We start from the raw sequence: 17,453 nt of genomic DNA on the forward strand, positions 1-17,453 counted from the left end.
AATAAACCTGCACATGTATCCCCTGAATCTAAAATAAAATTTTTTAAAAAAGGAAAATCAGGATTAGATGTGTTTAAGACCTGGATGCTTTCAGGAAGCAGGGGGATTTTATTGTTGGGTATCTAAAACAGGCCTCTATAAGGTAGGAGTAAGGAATCAGGCCAGAGCTCTGAATGGTAAAGAAGCAGCTGTCTGGCCGGCCGCAGTGGCTCATGCCTGTAATCCCAGCACTTTGGGAGGCCGAGGCGGGCGGATGACCTGGGGTCAGGAGTTCGAGTCCAGCCTGACCAACATGGAGAAACCCTGCCTTTACTAAAAATACAAAATTAGCCGGGCGTGGTGGCGCACACCTGTAATCACAGCTACTTGGGAGGCTGAGGCAGGAGAATTGCTTGAACCCAGGAGGTGGAGGTTGTGGTGAGCCGAGATCGCGCCATTGCACTCTAGACTAGGCAACAGGAGTGAAACTCCATCTCAAAAAAAAAAAAAAAATTAAAGAAAAAAGGAAAAAGCAGCAGCTGTCACTCATTAGCACAATGGGGATGTCTGGTCATTTTTGTGCATTGAACAATGTTTATATTTTTGTCCATGCTCAGGCATGTTTATGGAGTGTTCTTGTTTTTGCTTTGATTCATTACAATTGTGGAGTGGACTGGTGTGATATTGGGGTTCTGTGAAATTGTCTGTGTTCAACAAGACTATGAGTGCCAACACCAGCTCCTAGCAGCACCAAGTCCTGGCTGACAGAACCAGGCCATTTCTGGGATGTTGGGACCTGTTTTCTTGTTCTCAATTTGGTACACTCTTGTACAGCCATATTGATTGTTAAAATATAGAAATACTTCTGTACTGTGTAGTATTTAGCCATGGCCATGAGCCTTCTGAGGGCTTTCTCATCTCCTTGCCTGGTGCCGGCTTCCCCCAGACCTCCCCACAACCCACTAGTTAGTGGTAGAGCAGGAAACCTTCTAGACCTTGCTGCAGCTCAACCGCTAGTGTCTCTTCTGATGAGTCAGTGCTGTGTGGTACCTTGTGGTAACATTTTCAACATCACCTGGTTTTGAGTTTGTAGCTTCTCTCTACATTAAGATTGAGAAGGGACAAGAAGACAGAGAAAGAAGAGGGAAACAAAAGGCAAAAGAATGAAGTGTAAATAAGTGAGGGTGAAGATAGGAAAGGGTGAAAGACATCTAGAACATGAAGAAGGCTGGACATGGTGGCTCATGTCTGTAATCCCAGCACTTTGGGAGGCTGAGGCGGGTGGATCACCTGAGGTCAGGAGTTCGAGACCAGCCTGGCCAATGTGGTGAAACCCCTTCTCTACTAAAAATACAAAGCTGGGCATGGTGGCACACACCTGTCATCCCAGCTACTCAGGAGGCTGAGGCAGGAGATTTGCTTGAACCTAGGAGGCAGAGGTTGCAGTGAGCCGAGATTGTGCCACTGCACTACCGCCTGGGTGACAGAGTGAGAGTCCATCTCAAAAAAAAAAAAAGAAAGAAAATGAAGCAGAAATGAGGCCTGAAAAGTGAACTAACAAAGGGTTAAAAAAAAAAACCTGAAAAGAAAGAGGTAAGAAGAAAGGGAGGAAGAGAAGAAGGGGATTGAGAACCAGAGGAAGGAGAGGAAAATTCAGGCCAAGGCACTCCCTTATGTTACACTGTGGTTCAGTTATACTGAATATGTCTCAAAATGAATTTGCTACCAGCTGGAGCTTAGAAAACAATCATTTCGTTCAACAGAAGTTTGGGTTGGAGTTGGATCAAATTTGACAGAGTTTAACCTGTAAAGAAAAGAAGGAAATGGAACTCTGCAAGTCTGACGGCCACTTGTGGCCAAACATTCTGGAAGCTGTTAGAATCCGCAGCTTGGCGCCTTCACCGCTTTTCTTTCTGTTTGCATCCCATGATGCTCTTTTCAATCACAACTTGCATGATTCCTGTGCAGGTATGAAAAGTCTCACTGTCTTTGAGTTAGGATGAAAAACAGTGAGTGTTTTCCTGCCAAGTCTCCGAGAGAAGGCAGCGTGAACAGATGGTGGAGGAAGCTGCACAGAGAATCTTGGTTCACCCCACTGTGATGTGAGCAGGGAATCACACACGAAGGCTCTTTCTCTTCCTCCTGTGAATAACTTTTACAAATAACCAGCGGGAACTGGGGAGTGGGGGGGTGGGGGCATGCATGAGGTTCCTTTCCTCTGAAGCCTTGGTTCTTCAAATTGGCAGCATAACCACTGTTCCCGTGCACACACAGGGATATTTGAAGGCATTAGTGAAAAGGATGCAGAAGGTAAACATGAAGCAGAGGACACAATGGGTTGGCAGATGTGAGCTGGGTCCTGGAAGCTCACGTGGACCTGGAAGTTTACCCCATCCTGAGTTCTCATCATGGCTCTGTGTGTTCTGCTTCTCTGGGAATCTCGGGCAGTTGGAGTCTTTCTGGACACTTCTCAGTGCCTGGCTGTGTGGGGTAGAAGCAAGTATTTGTGATACTTGGGCCAGGGTAAAGTAGGTAATATACTCATGGTGTGAATTTTTCATTAAATTTTTCTTTAGAGATTGTTTTTCCTGAGAGAGAAATTCGTGTGCTGTTACACATACGACTTTAAAAAGCCCCCACCAGGCCGGGCGTGGTGGCTCACGCCTGTAATTCCAGCACTTTGGGAGGCTGAGGCGGGCGGATCACGAGGTCAGGAGTTTGAGAATGGCCTGGCCAATATGGTGAAACCTCATCTGTACTAAAAATACAAAAATTAGCCAGGTGTGGTGGCGGGCGCCTATAGTCCCAGCTACTCTGGAGACTGAGGCAGGAGAATCGCTTGAACCTGGGAGGCAGAGGTTGCAATGAGCCGAGATTGCGCCACTGTACTCCAGCCTGGGTGACAGAGCGAGACTCAAAAAAAAAAAAAAAAAAAAAAAAAAAACCCCCACCAGCTCTGGGTCTTTTGTGTGTGTGTGTTGTGTTTTGTGTTGAGAAAATCACTGTTGACGTTGTCCTTCCAGCGGTTGCAGGGGTCGGGGTTGGAGGAGGTCCTTTATCTAGGCACTGGATGTGTAGTGTGTCTAAATTTCTTTTTCTCCGCTTTACATTTTTGGCTGGGTGAATATTCCTGGAGAGATGGATTTCCTTCCTGGTCATGTAGGAATCAGACATTTTCACAGAAGAGAGTTGCTTTGAGACCCCAAATACCTTATGTCTACTTCCATGGAGACACCTCATGTGTATTGGAGATAACAGTGTGTATTATATAAAGTGGCAACATTTTATCCAGCAATCCCAAACCTGATCATATTTTTTCATTCCTAATCCCTTAAACGGGCCCCAGAACCTCAGGAGAAAGCCCAGATCCCTGTAGGATTTGCTTCCTCCGCACTTCTCTTGCCTCATGTCTCCCCACTCCCCCTACAAGTTGCCTCCATCCTCTCTCATGAAAATCCTGGACATCGCTCAGAATCAGCCCTTCGGGGTCTTGCTTTTCTGCTAATGCATGGGCTGTTTCTCTGTTCTATAAGAAAGCACTCATGGAACATGGGCGTTCAAGCTGGGGAAAAGGGAGCCAGGCTGGTGGAATGAAGGGAAAGCAAAAAGAGAAAGGAGGTGAGCAACAAGTCCGCCTTTCTGCATGATCCAGGACACACAGACCTCCTGTGAAAGTAACTCACAATTTTCCTGTGCCCAACCCTCACCAGACACCTGCAAGGCAGCTCCCTGCAGCCCAACCTTGGTATTACCAGTGCTGCACAAAGCCTCCTTCAACAGACAGCGTACACACCATCGCATACACTCTCCAGCCAGCCTTTGTTTCTTCACAGTCAGCTTCTGCTGACTTGCCCGTTGTCTCTCTGGCCACGTATTTTCCTACTTTCTCAAATAAATCTGCCTTCCTTTACCTACAACTGTCTTGGTAAATTCTCTCACCCCCACACCACTGACCATCATTCCCCCATGAAAGAATGCACTTTTTAATCGAGCAGAAAGGACATGTGGGAAGGAGAAGCGATGTGCTCAGGGTGTTTTGGGGTTTATTATGAGGTTGCTCATGAAATCATGAGAAACAGAAAATTGTCTTAGTCAGTGACACTGCCCGAACTCACAAAAAACGGAATGATAGGAATGATCTTTGGGAATGAGGCCACAGTTCAGTGTATACCATGGCTTATCTCGGTCCGGGATCCCTCGGCCAGTGTTCTGTCTCACAGAGTCTCAGCGGCTTTTGTCCGTGTCGCTGTTCTGACACGACTAACTCACTCTGTTCTCTATCTCTAGGCCCAGCTTGTCACGTCTTCTGCTTACTGCTTTCTTCCAAGTGAGTTTTTCCACGTCTGTTGCCCCTGTGTCTGTTTTCCTTTCTGTGTCTCACATTTGAAATTCCCTGAGAGAGGTAACTCTGTCTAGGCAGTCAGCGTGCAGGATAGAATTGGCACCAGTGAGCTGGGCTTTGTTCTGGGCCACCTGCTGTGGGGCACTGGCCAACCATAGGGTAGCTGCCCTTAGGTCAGATGCTAATCCCTGGTCCAATCACCTGTGACCAAGGTAGCAGAGTTACCTGGTACGAAATGTGTCCACCTGGGATAAGAAGCCTCAGAGAGGGGCTGCTGGTGGGTTGGTATAGTCAAGCTCTTCAGAAGTAATAATATAAGATAGCAAATAAGTGTGGCATTAGTAAAATATGCAATTAGTGCTCTAGATGAGGCCAGAAGAGGCTGAGATCATGATGGTCTGAGGTGGGCTTTCCTCTGCTTACAGTCTCAGGGACAACCTTCTCTGAAAGGCACAAGGTTTTTTGTGAGATCAGGCTTCTGCTTGCCTTGCCAGCTTCACTTCCAGCCCCACAAATGCTATGTTCCAGCCACTGGGGCTCCTGGCAACCTCTGGATGATACCTCTGGATGATAGCGACATGTGCATGCAGGGGCACTAGGAAGAACTCCAATTATTCTTTAATTTTGAGATGAAACTTTTTTTTTTTTTCCTGAAATCTTATCCTACTCCAGACACTTAATATCTCTTCTGTTCCCTGCAGCCCTCTGTACCTGCCTTTATTACAGCACCTAGAGCACTGGGCTATGATTATCGGTTGACATGTCCACTTTGCTCACTAGATGGCTAGGAAAGGGACTGATTGTGATTATTATCATTTTTTTTCAGGCAGAGCCTCACTCTGTCACCCAGGCTGGAATGCAGTGACATGATCTCGGCTCACTGCAACCTCTGCCTCCCAGGCTCAAGTGATTCTCCTGCCTCAGCCTCCTAAGTAGCTGGGATTACAGGTGCATGTCACTACCGCCCGGCCAATTTTTGTATTTTTAGTAGAGATGAGATTTCGTCATCTTGGCCAGGTGAGCCACTGCGCTTGGCTGGGACTGATTGTGATTTACTCATCTCTGGATCCCAGCAATGAGGCCAGTGCTTGGTACCTACCACTACTGCTAGGACTAGCTCATGGTTTTGGAGCTATTAGTCTGCTCCTTGCACAATTCCAAAAGTGTTATATGTATTAACTAATTTAATCCTTCCAAGAACCTTGTAAATAGGAGCCATAAATATCATCATTTTATGTTTTGGGAAGTTGAAGCACGGACAGGTTGAGAAACTTGCCCGAGGTCGCGTGGTTAATAAGTGGTGGAATCAGGATTCAAATCAGACAAATTGTTCCAGAGTCTGTGCCTTGCCCACTGAGCAATACTGCCTCTTGGCAATAAATATTGTAGAAGAGTTAGTAGGCATTCAGTTAGTATCGAGGAAATAAAGAAGCTACTACTGGGACTTTGAGGGTGAAGGAAAAGGCAGTGGAAAACATTCTAGGGGAGGGAAAGAGGCATGTGAGAACATCCACAGGACAGTGTGTGAGCCTTGGAGGGCAGAGCTGAACTTGTCAGTCGGACCACATCAAAGGGCAAGACAAGGGGCTGGGCTTTTGAGGAAGGTAGTGACATGATTAAAAGGAAATTTAAAGATCAATCTGGCTTCAGGGTACAAGGTAGTTTAAAATGGGAAGAGAATGAACACAACTAGGAGGCCATGGACATAGTCTCCTGAGGCAAAAGAGTGATGGGTTATTAGCGTGGACCTGGGCTCAGAGGAATGAGGGGTCTGAGTCTAGCTTCTGTCACTTGTCATTGTGTAGCCTCTCTCAGTCTCCAAGCTCTTGTTCCTTCATCTACAAAACAGGAATTATTACTCACCTCTTAGGTTGTGGTAAGGATTAAAGGCATGTTTGCCAAGGGCTTGGCATAGAACCCTGACCTTATTCTCCTTTTGTCTTGGGTCAAGATGATAAGGGCTTGTGCTTGTGTAGCAGCACTGGCAAGAAAATGGATGGGAAAATGAGACTCAGGAGAACTTGCTGATTGATGGCTGCTGAAAAGTTGAGGCAAGGAAGGGTCAGTGAGTGAATGGTCAGTGCAGGGGGTGAACTCAGAGGGCCTGGGTTCTGGGTCTGGTTTTGTCACTGCTTTGGCCACATCACTCATCTACATTGCTGGATCTCAGTTCCTCCTCTGGAATGTAAAAATGGTAGACTGACAGTTGCTCATTTTTTTTCCCACTTGGAATGCTATGACGACATGGCTGGGGGGTTGGAGTCTGGACAACTGGGAGAATATAAAAGATGCCAAAAGAGGAAGCTCTGCCTTCCCCTTTAAAGAGGTCCCCAACCCACTTTTATTAATCCCGTCCTTTGTCTTCTCTTTGATTTGGAAATATCATTGCTTTGTTCTGGGAAAATGACTCTGAAATCTCAGCCACTGATAGAAGGCTTGGTTACTGCAGCAGAAGGTGAATCAGAGATAAGTTTTTTTTTTTGTTTTTGTTTTTGTTTTTTTCTGGAGTCCTCTGGTCCCCCGATCCTGACTTGAGCTTCCTCATTTCTCTGAGGGGCAGAAGAAGCTGACTTCTCTAGTAATTTACCCTTTTCCTCCCTGCAGGCAGGACCCATGATCTTCTTGGTCAGCTTCACAGCTGGTTTGTGGCAATGCTTTTTGGATGTCTTTCCCCTTGGACGTTCAAGCTCAGCGTCCTCAAAGAGAAAGAAAGTGGGGCCTGTACCCAGCAAGGTACACATGCAGTCCCCTGCTAATCAATGTTTTCATATTGTGAGCACTTCTCTGCCTGGATTACATTCACTGTGGGTGAAATTAAATATCTGAGCAGTTGCTGAAGCCTTTAGTGAGCTTGTTTCCATGGCAGCCTTCAGAGGCCTTCTCCAAAAAAAGGAGTAGTTTATTTTCAATTAACAAAGGGCAAAGAGGTCTTTGCTGCAGTTTTGCTTATGGGAATTTCAGATAAAATTTCCCAGCCCTACAGGTGCCATACAATCTCTCACCCACTTATCTTTATGGAGCTGTGAGGAGGATTGTTGATTTCTGTAACAGTGTAGCACCCTAGACACAGCATGCTGGTGATATAGACCAACAAAAAATGTTAGTTCTTAATAAAAAAGGGGAACATTATGAAATTGAGCTACTGGGCATTAATAAAGTACCTACTGATAATTCCACCTGCTAGAGATGGCAAATTTTCATTCTTTCAGAGTTCTGGGTTGGGTATCAAGGCTGAATGTCTACTTCGTAGAAGAGTGAATTGTAGCATTCTTTGAGCTGCTGACCAAAGGCATAAGTCCAATCAACCACCACGTTAAACATTCCAGGAATCACAGCCTCTCTGAGGAAGAAAAAGTAATTATTACCCAGGTATGCTCCGTAAAATAGCAGCTCACCACGTGGAAATTTACCAAAATGCAACTGACAGAATAGGAAATAATTTTGCCCTAGAGCCTCAGAAAGTGAGGCTTATGATCTGAGGGGATCTGGTTATGGGTTTTCATCCAAAAATTAGCCTGGGAAGTTCCTCTTGTTTTTTCAGTTCTTCAATGTTTTTGAGTTGCCCCCTTCCTGTTTTTGGTAGAGATGGGGTCTTGCTATGTTGTCCAGGCTGGTCTTGAACTCCTGGTCTCAAACAATCCTCCCTTCCTTGGCCACCCAAAGTGCTGGGATTACAGGTGTAAGGCACCACACCTGGCCTTAAGTTGTTATTTCTACAACATTTCATTTTTCTTTGATTTCAGCTGGAAGATTGAGTAACCTAGCTGTTTTTTTCCAGACACTGGAAGTCTTGAGTGGTCTTTCAAAATGCAAGTCTGTGCAGGTTTCTTATTATCCACTGCTGTCATTCTCAAAAGGGCTTGCTTGTTAAACTTTATTTATTTCCTGTTGGACTCTAGGCATCACTTTGAGAAACTTCTAGAACAAAGTTCAAGCTGCTCAGCATGGAAAACAAGGCCTCTTCCTACTCCCCAGACCTATTTTCGTCTACTCCCTACTTCTCATCCCCACACTGTGTTCCAAAAATATGAATAAACTTAAAGGTACAGTAGTCCCCCTTATCCACAGGTTCGCTCTCCTCAACAGTAGTCCAAAAATATTAAATGGAAAATTCCAGAAATAAGCAATTCATAAGTTTTAAATTGCACACCGTTCTGAATAGCATGATGAAACCTCTCACTGTCCTTCCTGAGACGTGAATCCTCCCTTTGTCCAGCGTACCCATGACTGCCTCAGAGAGGCTGTGATTCCTGGAATGTTTAACGTGGTGGTTGATTGGACTTATGACTACTCTCACTTCAGATACCAACACGCTCCCTGACTGTTAGTCACTTAACAGCCAGCTTGGTTATCAGATTGACTGTGACGGTACCACAGTGTTTGTGTTCAAGTGACCCCTAGTTTACTTAATGGCCCCAAAGCACGAGAGTAGTGATGTTGCAATATTGTTATAATTGTTCTATTTTATTATTAGTTGTTGCTGTTAATCTGTTATTGTGCTTAAGTTATAAATTAAACTTTATCATAGGAATGTATGTATGTATGTATAGGAAGAAACACAGTATATACAGGGGTTGGTCCTATCTGTGGTTTCAGGCATCCATTGGGAGTGTTGGGATATGTCCTCCAAGGATAAGATCGGATGACTGTACCTGAATACAGTGCACATTTTCACACCACTGTGCCTTTGTACATGCAATCCCTGCTGAATACAATACCCCTTCTCTTTGCCCATGAGGCAAATGCTTATTCATCTTTCAAAAGCCAGCTCAGAGGCCACCTCCTTTGGGAAGTCCCCTGGAGTGCCCTCTCCCCACACCTTATAGTTGATCCTCCCTTTGATTGTGGCACTCTTCACACACAATTCTGTGAATATTTACCATACTGTTGTAATTTCCTTTTGTACAAGATTTCAAACTATTTGAGGGCAGGGATTAGAATTATCTCATCTATGTTTTATCCAACCCTGAATTCAGTACCTAGCACATTGTTGATGCTCAATAGAGTTTTGCTAGGTGATTAAGTGAATGAAGCACGTAATTAGGTAATCCAGATACTCAGCCCCAGCAGACAGAACACTGCCATGACTTCTGACACTACCCAGAGTTAAGCCAAACTACAGATTAAAGGCTCAGCCCGACATAAGACTACTCTCACTTCAGATACTGGCTGCAAATCTGGAGGTCTCTAGGCTACATTTACATCTGACAAACTGGCTACAAATTTGGAAGCTTATACCCCTCAGTTTTGGTAATTTGCTAGAAGGACTCATAGAACTCAGGAAATTCCACAGTTGTGACTATGGGTTTTATTATAGCAAAAAGGATACAATTTAGAACCAGCCCAGAGAAGATAGACATAGGTGAGGTCTGAGAAAAGCTTCTGTGTCCTCTCCCTGTGGAGTCAGGAAGTATTTTCCTTTCAGTACATTGTTGTGTGACAGAGTATCACCACCAGGGAACTCACCTGAGCTTGGTGTTCTGAGTTTTTACTAAGGTTTCATTATGTAGACAGGATTGATTGAATCATTGGCTATATGATTGAACTCAATCTTCAGCCCTCCTTTTCTTCCTAAAGGCTGGGCTGATATCGTGTGGCTCAAAGCACCAAACCTCTGATCACATCGTTGTTCTTTCTGGTATGGCTAGTCCTGATCCTGAGTTATCTTGCTATTACAAACTAGGGGGTCCACCATGAGTCACCTCATTAGCTTAAACAACTATCAGGGGACCCACCGTGAATAACAAAGACACTCTTATCATTTGGGAAATTTTAAGGATTTAGACACTGCCTTCCAGGACCTGGAGACAGAGGCCAAGTTCTTTATTACATGGGAAATGCTTTCAGCAATGATTTGGATAGAGTTGGTGCCCAGGGATATAATCTGGTGGGTAGAGCCCACAGCAGGGAGTCCAAATGGACACCTGACACAGGTGAGTCACAGAGAGACAGGTGAGTTGCACGTAATAGCTGACATTTAGAAATAGCTGCCCTTAGATTATAGGCAGAAATCATTCACTGTTGGACACATCGTAGGTGCTTAATATTAAAGAGTTTGTTAAATTAGTGAAATGAGTGTGAGTTGGATGTCGATGGATGTGTAAACTTGGACAGATGAAAAATAGGCAAGGAGGATAGGAGGACATTCCCAGAACCAACTTGTCAAAGGCCAGAGCAAGGATGCAGGTGGCAAGTTCAGGAGCATGACTGCGGGTTCCTGCAGGACTAGAAGGGGAAGTAGGATGACGAGGAGCAGAACTCACAGATCCTTGAGTACTGGTATTAGTACATCGGTTTGGTCACTTTAATAGAAACCAAGGTAGAAGATTTAGTTCTAAGTCCTGTAAATGTCCAAGCTGGTAGGTGACCCAGGGAGGTGATTGGTTCTGCTTCACAGAGGTATCCAGGGTCCCACGTACCTTCATTTTATTGTGCTTCTGTACCCTGAGATATCTTCTGCATGGCTGAATCTGGTTCATCCCTACCCCATCTTTCTTCTAGTGCATGGAAAGGAAGAAAGAGGACATAGGCCGAGCATGGTAGCTCGTACCTGTAATCCCAGCACTTTGGGACGCCGAGGAGGGAGGATTGCTTGAGGTCAGGAGTTTGAAACCAGTCTGGGAAACATAGTGAGACCCTGTCTCTACAAATATTATGTATAAAAAGTTAGCTGGGTGTGATGGCTTGTGCCTGTAGTCCCAGCCACTCGGGAGGCTGAGACTGTAGTACCTTCACCTTGGGAGGTGGGAGGAGCTCTTGAGTCCAGGAATTTGAGGCTGCAGTGAACTATGATCATGCTACTGCACTCCAGCCTGGGCGACAGAGCAAGACCCAGTTCCTGTTTCAAAAAAAAAAAAAAAAAAAAAAAAAGACATAGAGGGCAAGCAATTTTCTTTTAAGATGATCTAGACATTGCCCATGGTATTTTTCCTCATGTCTCATTAGCTAGAAAGTAGTCATATGGAAACATAGAAAATGTAGACTGTAGCTGAAAAACCTTGTGCCCAGTTAAAATGTAGGTGTGGGGGGGGGAGGGCAAGGGTTGTATTAAAAAAAAGTAAGGAGAGAGTGGATATTGGGGAAAAGTTAGCAGACTATGTCATTCCAGCCTAAAGTGTTTAGACTTCAAATCACAGGATATTGAGACCTGGAGAGAGTTTTGAGAAGAAATTATCATGCTCAGTTCTAAATGCCTTCTAGAGCCACCTTACAATTTCAATTGTAATATGATAATGTAAATAAGACACTCATATTATGAAAGCAAGCAATGTATATGGTTGTGTGTGTGGTTGACAAAGTCAGAGACATAAGGGAAGTATTCTCTAAAGAACTGACCATTTATGTTCTTTCTCTTTTCTTTTTTTTGAGACAGGGTCTCACTCTGTCACTCAGGCTGGAGTGCAGTGGTGCGATCATGGTTCATACAGCCTCAGTCTCCTGGGCTCAAGTGATCCTCCACCTCAGCCTCCCGAGTAACTGGGACCACAGGCGTGTGCTACCATGCCCAGCTAATTTTAATTTTTTTTTTTTTTTTGTGGAAACAGGGTCTTGCCATGTTGCCAAGGCTAGTCTTGAACTCATGGGCTCAAGCAATCCTCCTGCCTCGGTCTCCCAGAGTGCTGAGATTACAGGCATGGGCCACTGCACCCAGCCAACAGTGCACTTTAGATCTAAACTCTGATAATATTAAATGAGCAAGGGGAGAGGGAATCGTGTTTCATGCAAAAGGACCTGTATGTACAAGTGCCCTGAGGCAGGATAGAACATGGTGACTAAGAATAAGTAAGTCTAGTATAAGTGAAATGGAGCGAGCACTAAGTAATATGGTACAAAATGATTATTGAAGTCCGGGCACGGTGGCTCACACCTCGAATCCCAGCACTTTGGGAGACCGAGGCGAACAGATCACTTGAGGTAAGGAGTTCGAGACCAGCCTGGCCAACATGGCAAAACCCCATCTCTACCAAAAATACTAAAATTATCTGGGCATGGTGGTGTGTACCTGTAGTCCCAGCCACTTGGGAGGCTGAGTCAGGAGAATCACTTGAACCTGGGAGGTGGAGGTTGCAGTGAGCTAAGATTGTGCCGCCACACTCCAGCCTGGGTGACAGAGTGAGACTCCATCTCAAAAAATAAAACAAAACAAAATAAAATAAAATAAAACAAAATGATTATTGAAAGCCAATAAAGGGTCTTTTAAGGATGTCAGTCTTAGACCTAAGGATAGTGGGAATCCTTTGAAGTATTTTAAGCAGGTAAGTATTTCAAATATATTCATCTTGTTGAGTGTAGAGAAACATTGGAAGGGAGCAAAGGTAGACGAGGTGTCAGCAGGCATTGTAATCTACATTAATTGAGTGATGGGTACCCTGACAGTCCTGACTTGACCACTAAGCAGTCTATACATGTAACAAAATTGCATGTGTACCATATACATTTGTATCAAAAATTGAAAATTTATTCTTATGAATAGACTTGTAGTACAAAATTATACCAAATTGTTACTATTATTGTATTTTAAAAACATATCAATTAAAAATTGTAGAAGTTTATGTCCTTTCTTATGAGTACTACATAAATAATGGCCTTGATTTTGGGATTTTGGCTTGCAAAGCCTAAAATATTTATGGTCTGGCTCCACTCTTGATGGTTCCTTCTGTGTAGAGGATCCTTTCTAGAGGAACACTCTGCTCTCCCTCCGCTCCCGTGTCATGTGTCACTCTTCTGTAGACGAGGAATGTTTGACCTGATTGATGAGTCTGGGAGAAGGAGCTTAGCTTTACCTGCCTTTAGTAGAGATGAGATTTCTTTTGTCCTCTGTTATGAGGAAAGCCGGACAGGGTTGGTCTCCAAGGAGGAGCCTGTCATTTTCCAACTGCACCTGTCATTGGTGAGTAATGAGAACTAAGCCATGGCCTCTGATAGAGCTTTTCATCTGTATTGAGGGTGCTATCTCCACCTTCAGCCTCCAGGTTCCCATGTCTACCTCTGAACTGTTTCAGAACTCCAGTGGGGAATAGGGATGCTGTTTATTAGCCCCTCCAAAACCAACAAGGTGCACAGAGGCTGCTCCTGGAGGGGCATCTGAGCAGCTGTGCTCACCTCTCCTGCCACTGAGATGCAGAGAATCTGACTTAAGAGGGGAGGATGCGATTGGCTCATCAGCAGACACTTGAAAACTAATTGAGTCTGTAAACCAAGGCTCTCCTAGAGAAATCAAATTGATACAAGAGAGCAGGAAGGAAGGGAAAAGCAGGAGAGAAGAGGGACTTAGAAAGAGGGGAGCTGGCCAGGCTCAGTGGCTCATGCCTGTAATCCCAGCACTTTGGGAGGCCAAGGCGAGCGGATCATGTGGTCTGGAGATGGAGACCATCCTGGCTAACACTGCAAAACTCCATCTCGACTAAAAATACAAAAAATTAGCCGGGCATGGTGGCACGCGCCTGTAGTCCCAGCTACTTGGGAGGCTGAGGCAGGAAAATTGCTTGTACCCGGGAGACGGAGGTTGCAGTGAGCCGAGATCGTGCCACTGCACTCCAGTCTGGGCAACAGGACAAGACTCCATCTCAAAAAAAAAAAAAAAAAAAAAAAAAATAAGGGGAGAGCTGAATTAGTAAACCAGGGTAGGCTTAGTGGAATAGCTAAGGGTGCGGTAGTTTTCATGTTCTTCTTTAATCAATTTTCCTTGCTTTCAGCTTCCAGGTTTATGTTTTTCCTCTTCTGTGAGCCCAGACTTTTCCACAACATATACTGGTCAGTTTCATAAACTTTCTTTAAAAGGCCTGGCCATGAGTGTAATTTTCCATTCTGCTTTCCAGCCCACTCAGCTGCCTTTAGGAGGCTTGACAGGCTGTGGCAGTGTCCAGCTGCAGGGAGTCCTGCATCTCTGATGGCGGGTGATGACTCACTTCCTGCTGCCTGACTTGAGAAGCTCCTAAATACACTCCTGGGTCAGGCCCCTGCAGTGTAGCCTTAATCTGCTGCTGACCCAGGATCCAACCCAGCTGTTAGGTGGAGGACCCACATTTCCAATTCTGCAGCAGTGGGAGGCTTTCTGGGTAGCCGTCCAGCTCAGATGCTTTGAAGGAGGGATGAGAGGAAAGCTGTGAGTGAGAGGGCAGGAATGCACAGGCAGGGCCAGCATCCCAAAGGGTTTTGTTTATTATACTGGGAACATCTCATAGGCCTTGGGATAATGACTGCTCGAGATTCAGGAATGATTTAGCTTTCCATGCCCCACTCAGATCAGACTGATTATACTTTAATAGACACATTAAGATAATTCTTAATCCTGGCTGCACATAATAGCAATCTCCATTAGATGGCTAATAGGTACCTTGACATTTAAACGTTCAAAATAGAACTCTTGATCTTTCCCTTCTCCTACCAAACATGCCCTTTTCCAACCTTCCCCTCTTGTGCGTGACACCATTTGCCACATATGCAGCCTCAATCCTCTGAATGGCTGATATGGTTTGGATGCCTTGTTCCCTCCAAATCTCATGCTGAAATGTGACCTCCATTGTTGAAGGTGGGCCTCCTGGGAGGTGTTTGGGTGATGAGGAAGAGCCCTCATGAATGTCTTGGTGCTGTCCTTGTGGTAAGAGTGAGTTCTCACTCTGAGTTCACTCAAGATCTGGTCTGAAAGAGCCTGCCACCTCCTCCCTTTCTCTCTTGCTCCCACTCTTGCTATGTGATATACCTGTTCCCTCTTTGCCTTTTGCTATGATTACAAGACTTCTGGGGCCCTCACCAGAAGCAGATGCCGGCACCACACTTCTTGTACAGTCTGCAGAATGGTGAGTCAAATAAACTTCTTTTCTTTTCTTTTTTTGAGATGGAGTTTTGCTCTCATTGCCCAGGCTGGAGTGCAATGGCACGATCTCGGCTCACTGCAACCTCTGCCTCCTGGGTTCAAGTGATTCTCCTGTCTCAGCCTCCTGAGTAGCTGGGATTACAGGCACCTGACACTACACCCAGCTATTTTTTTTGTATTTTCAGTAAAGCTAGGGTTTCACCATGTTGGCCAGGCTGGTCTCGAACTCTCGACCTCAGGTGTTCCCTCCGCCTCGGCCTCCCAAAGTGCTAGGATTACAGGCGTGAGCCACTGCACCCGGCCAATAAACTTATTTCTTTATAAATTACCCAGTCCCAGGAATTCCTTTATAGCAACATAGAGTGGACTAACGCAGCATTCTATGCCCATGAGCTATCCATCATCGAGCCCTGTAATCCTCCCTTGAAAATATACCCCCAATTCTATCACTCCTCACCATCTCCATGGCTTCTACCTAGTCAAGTTCCCTCCATTCATCATCTGGACTATTGTGGAACCTCCTAACTCATTTTCCTGCTTCTACTTTTGTCATTTAAGGGTAAATCATGCCAAACATCTCTCCTGGTGACTAGACTCACTCTCGATGGCTTAAATTGCAGTCAGAATAAAATCCAAATTTCTTATGAGAACTTGCAAGGCCCCAAATGCACGGACTTTTCCTTACTTACCTCTCGGATGATTTTTCTACTGTTTCCCCCACACCATGATCCTCCAGCCACAATGTCCTTTTCTCTGTTTCTTGAACTTCCAAACTCATTCCCACCTCAGGTATGATGCTCCCTATATTTGGAAGTCTCTTCCCCAGATCTTTGCTTACCTAGCTCCTTCACATCCTTCTGGAATCAGCAAAAATGTCATCTCCTTAGAACAACCTTCCTTTATCAGCATCCTTCCCCATGCCCTGTTATTCTCCATCCCCCTTAATGTGTTCTGTTTTCCTCATCTCTCTATCTGAAATCATTTTTATTTGTTTCTGTGTTTATTCTATGTCTCCTTTTGCTAGAATGAAAGGCAAAGATTTTGTCATTTTCATTACATGGTGTCTGGAACAGTGAGCCTGGATATAATAGATGCTTATTAAATTATTATGGAATGGCCGGACGCAGTGGCTCACACCTGTAATCCCAGCACATTGTGGGGCCAAGACGGGAGGACCGCTTGAGGCCAGGAGTTCGAGACCAGCCTGGTCAACATAGTGAGACCCTATCTCATTAAAAACAATTTATGGAATAGATGAATGACTATTAGCTGTTGTCTAACAAGCACCTATTATGCACCTGGCACTGAGCTAGGTGTGCATCTCCACTATTGGGCAAGCATCAGGGGATCCAGACCCACCTAGTGGTACCTCCAGCTACATGAGTTCCCTGTATGGATAGGATGTTTGAACTCACCATGAGGCCAGTGTCAGTTTGAAGGCAAAGGGCACTTAGATAAAAGATTTGAATCTGTACAATTATAACACAGCTTCCCCAACTGTTGATGACATCCCATTGTTGACAAAATAAAAGCAGACTTCTCCACCAGATTGCCATCACTCTTTGCAGACTAGCCACAGTCTCTTCTACAACCACTCCCTCCTTGCCCCTGCACCCCATCTCTAGCCACGCCGGACTTCCCCGAACATACCGTCAATCTTCCTCTGCTTATGCTGTTTCTCTGACCTCAAGGATTCCTTCTCCATTTCCCCACCTCATGAAATCATAGACTCATCCTTTCAGAGCTACCTCAAATGTCACCTCCCTTATAAAAACTCCTTTGCTTTTTTCCCTCTGTAGTCAAAATTAATCACTTTTGTAAGCTATTCCAACACTTTGTGCATCCTGCTGGTGTAACACGACAGTACATTACAACCCATTAGAGCTCTTATTTTGCATCTATCTCCCATAGTGCCTGGCAGAGAACTTGGCATAGAGTATTGTGTTAGTTTGCTAGGGCTGTGATAACTATGTGGCTTAAACAACAGAAATTTTTGTCTTACTGTTGCTGGAGGCTAGAAGGCTGAGATCAAGGTGTCGGCAGGGCTGGTTCCTCTGGAGGACCATTAGACGGAATCTGTCCTGCTCCCCTTTCCTGGCTTCTGGTAGTTTGCTGCAACCTTTGGCATCCTTGGCTTGTGGAAATATCACCTCAGTTTCTGCCTTTATCTCCACTTGGTGCTCTCCCTGTGTGTGTGTCTGTCTCTGTTCAAATGTTTCCTTTTTATAAGGACCAGGCCAGGTGCAGTAGCTCACACCTGTAATCCCAGCACTTTGGGGGGCCGAGGCAGGTGGATCATCTGAGGTCAGGAGTTGG

General features: G+C 45.1%; 1 long non-coding RNA gene across 1 annotated transcript in view; it reads left to right on the forward strand.

Moving 5' to 3' along the window:
- Positions 1-2,125: 2,125 nt before the first annotated feature.
- LOC115830693 overlaps positions 2,126-17,453 on the forward strand; it is a 518,787-nt gene continuing 503,459 nt past the window's right edge. The window contains exon 1 of the long non-coding RNA XR_004026250.1: positions 2,126-2,502. This is a non-coding gene — a long non-coding RNA (uncharacterized LOC115830693). The remainder of the gene's footprint in view (positions 2,503-17,453) is intronic.

This window comes from Nomascus leucogenys, chromosome 16, assembly GCF_006542625.1.
Source record: "Nomascus leucogenys isolate Asia chromosome 16, Asia_NLE_v1, whole genome shotgun sequence".
NCBI lineage: Eukaryota > Metazoa > Chordata > Mammalia > Primates > Hylobatidae > Nomascus > Nomascus leucogenys.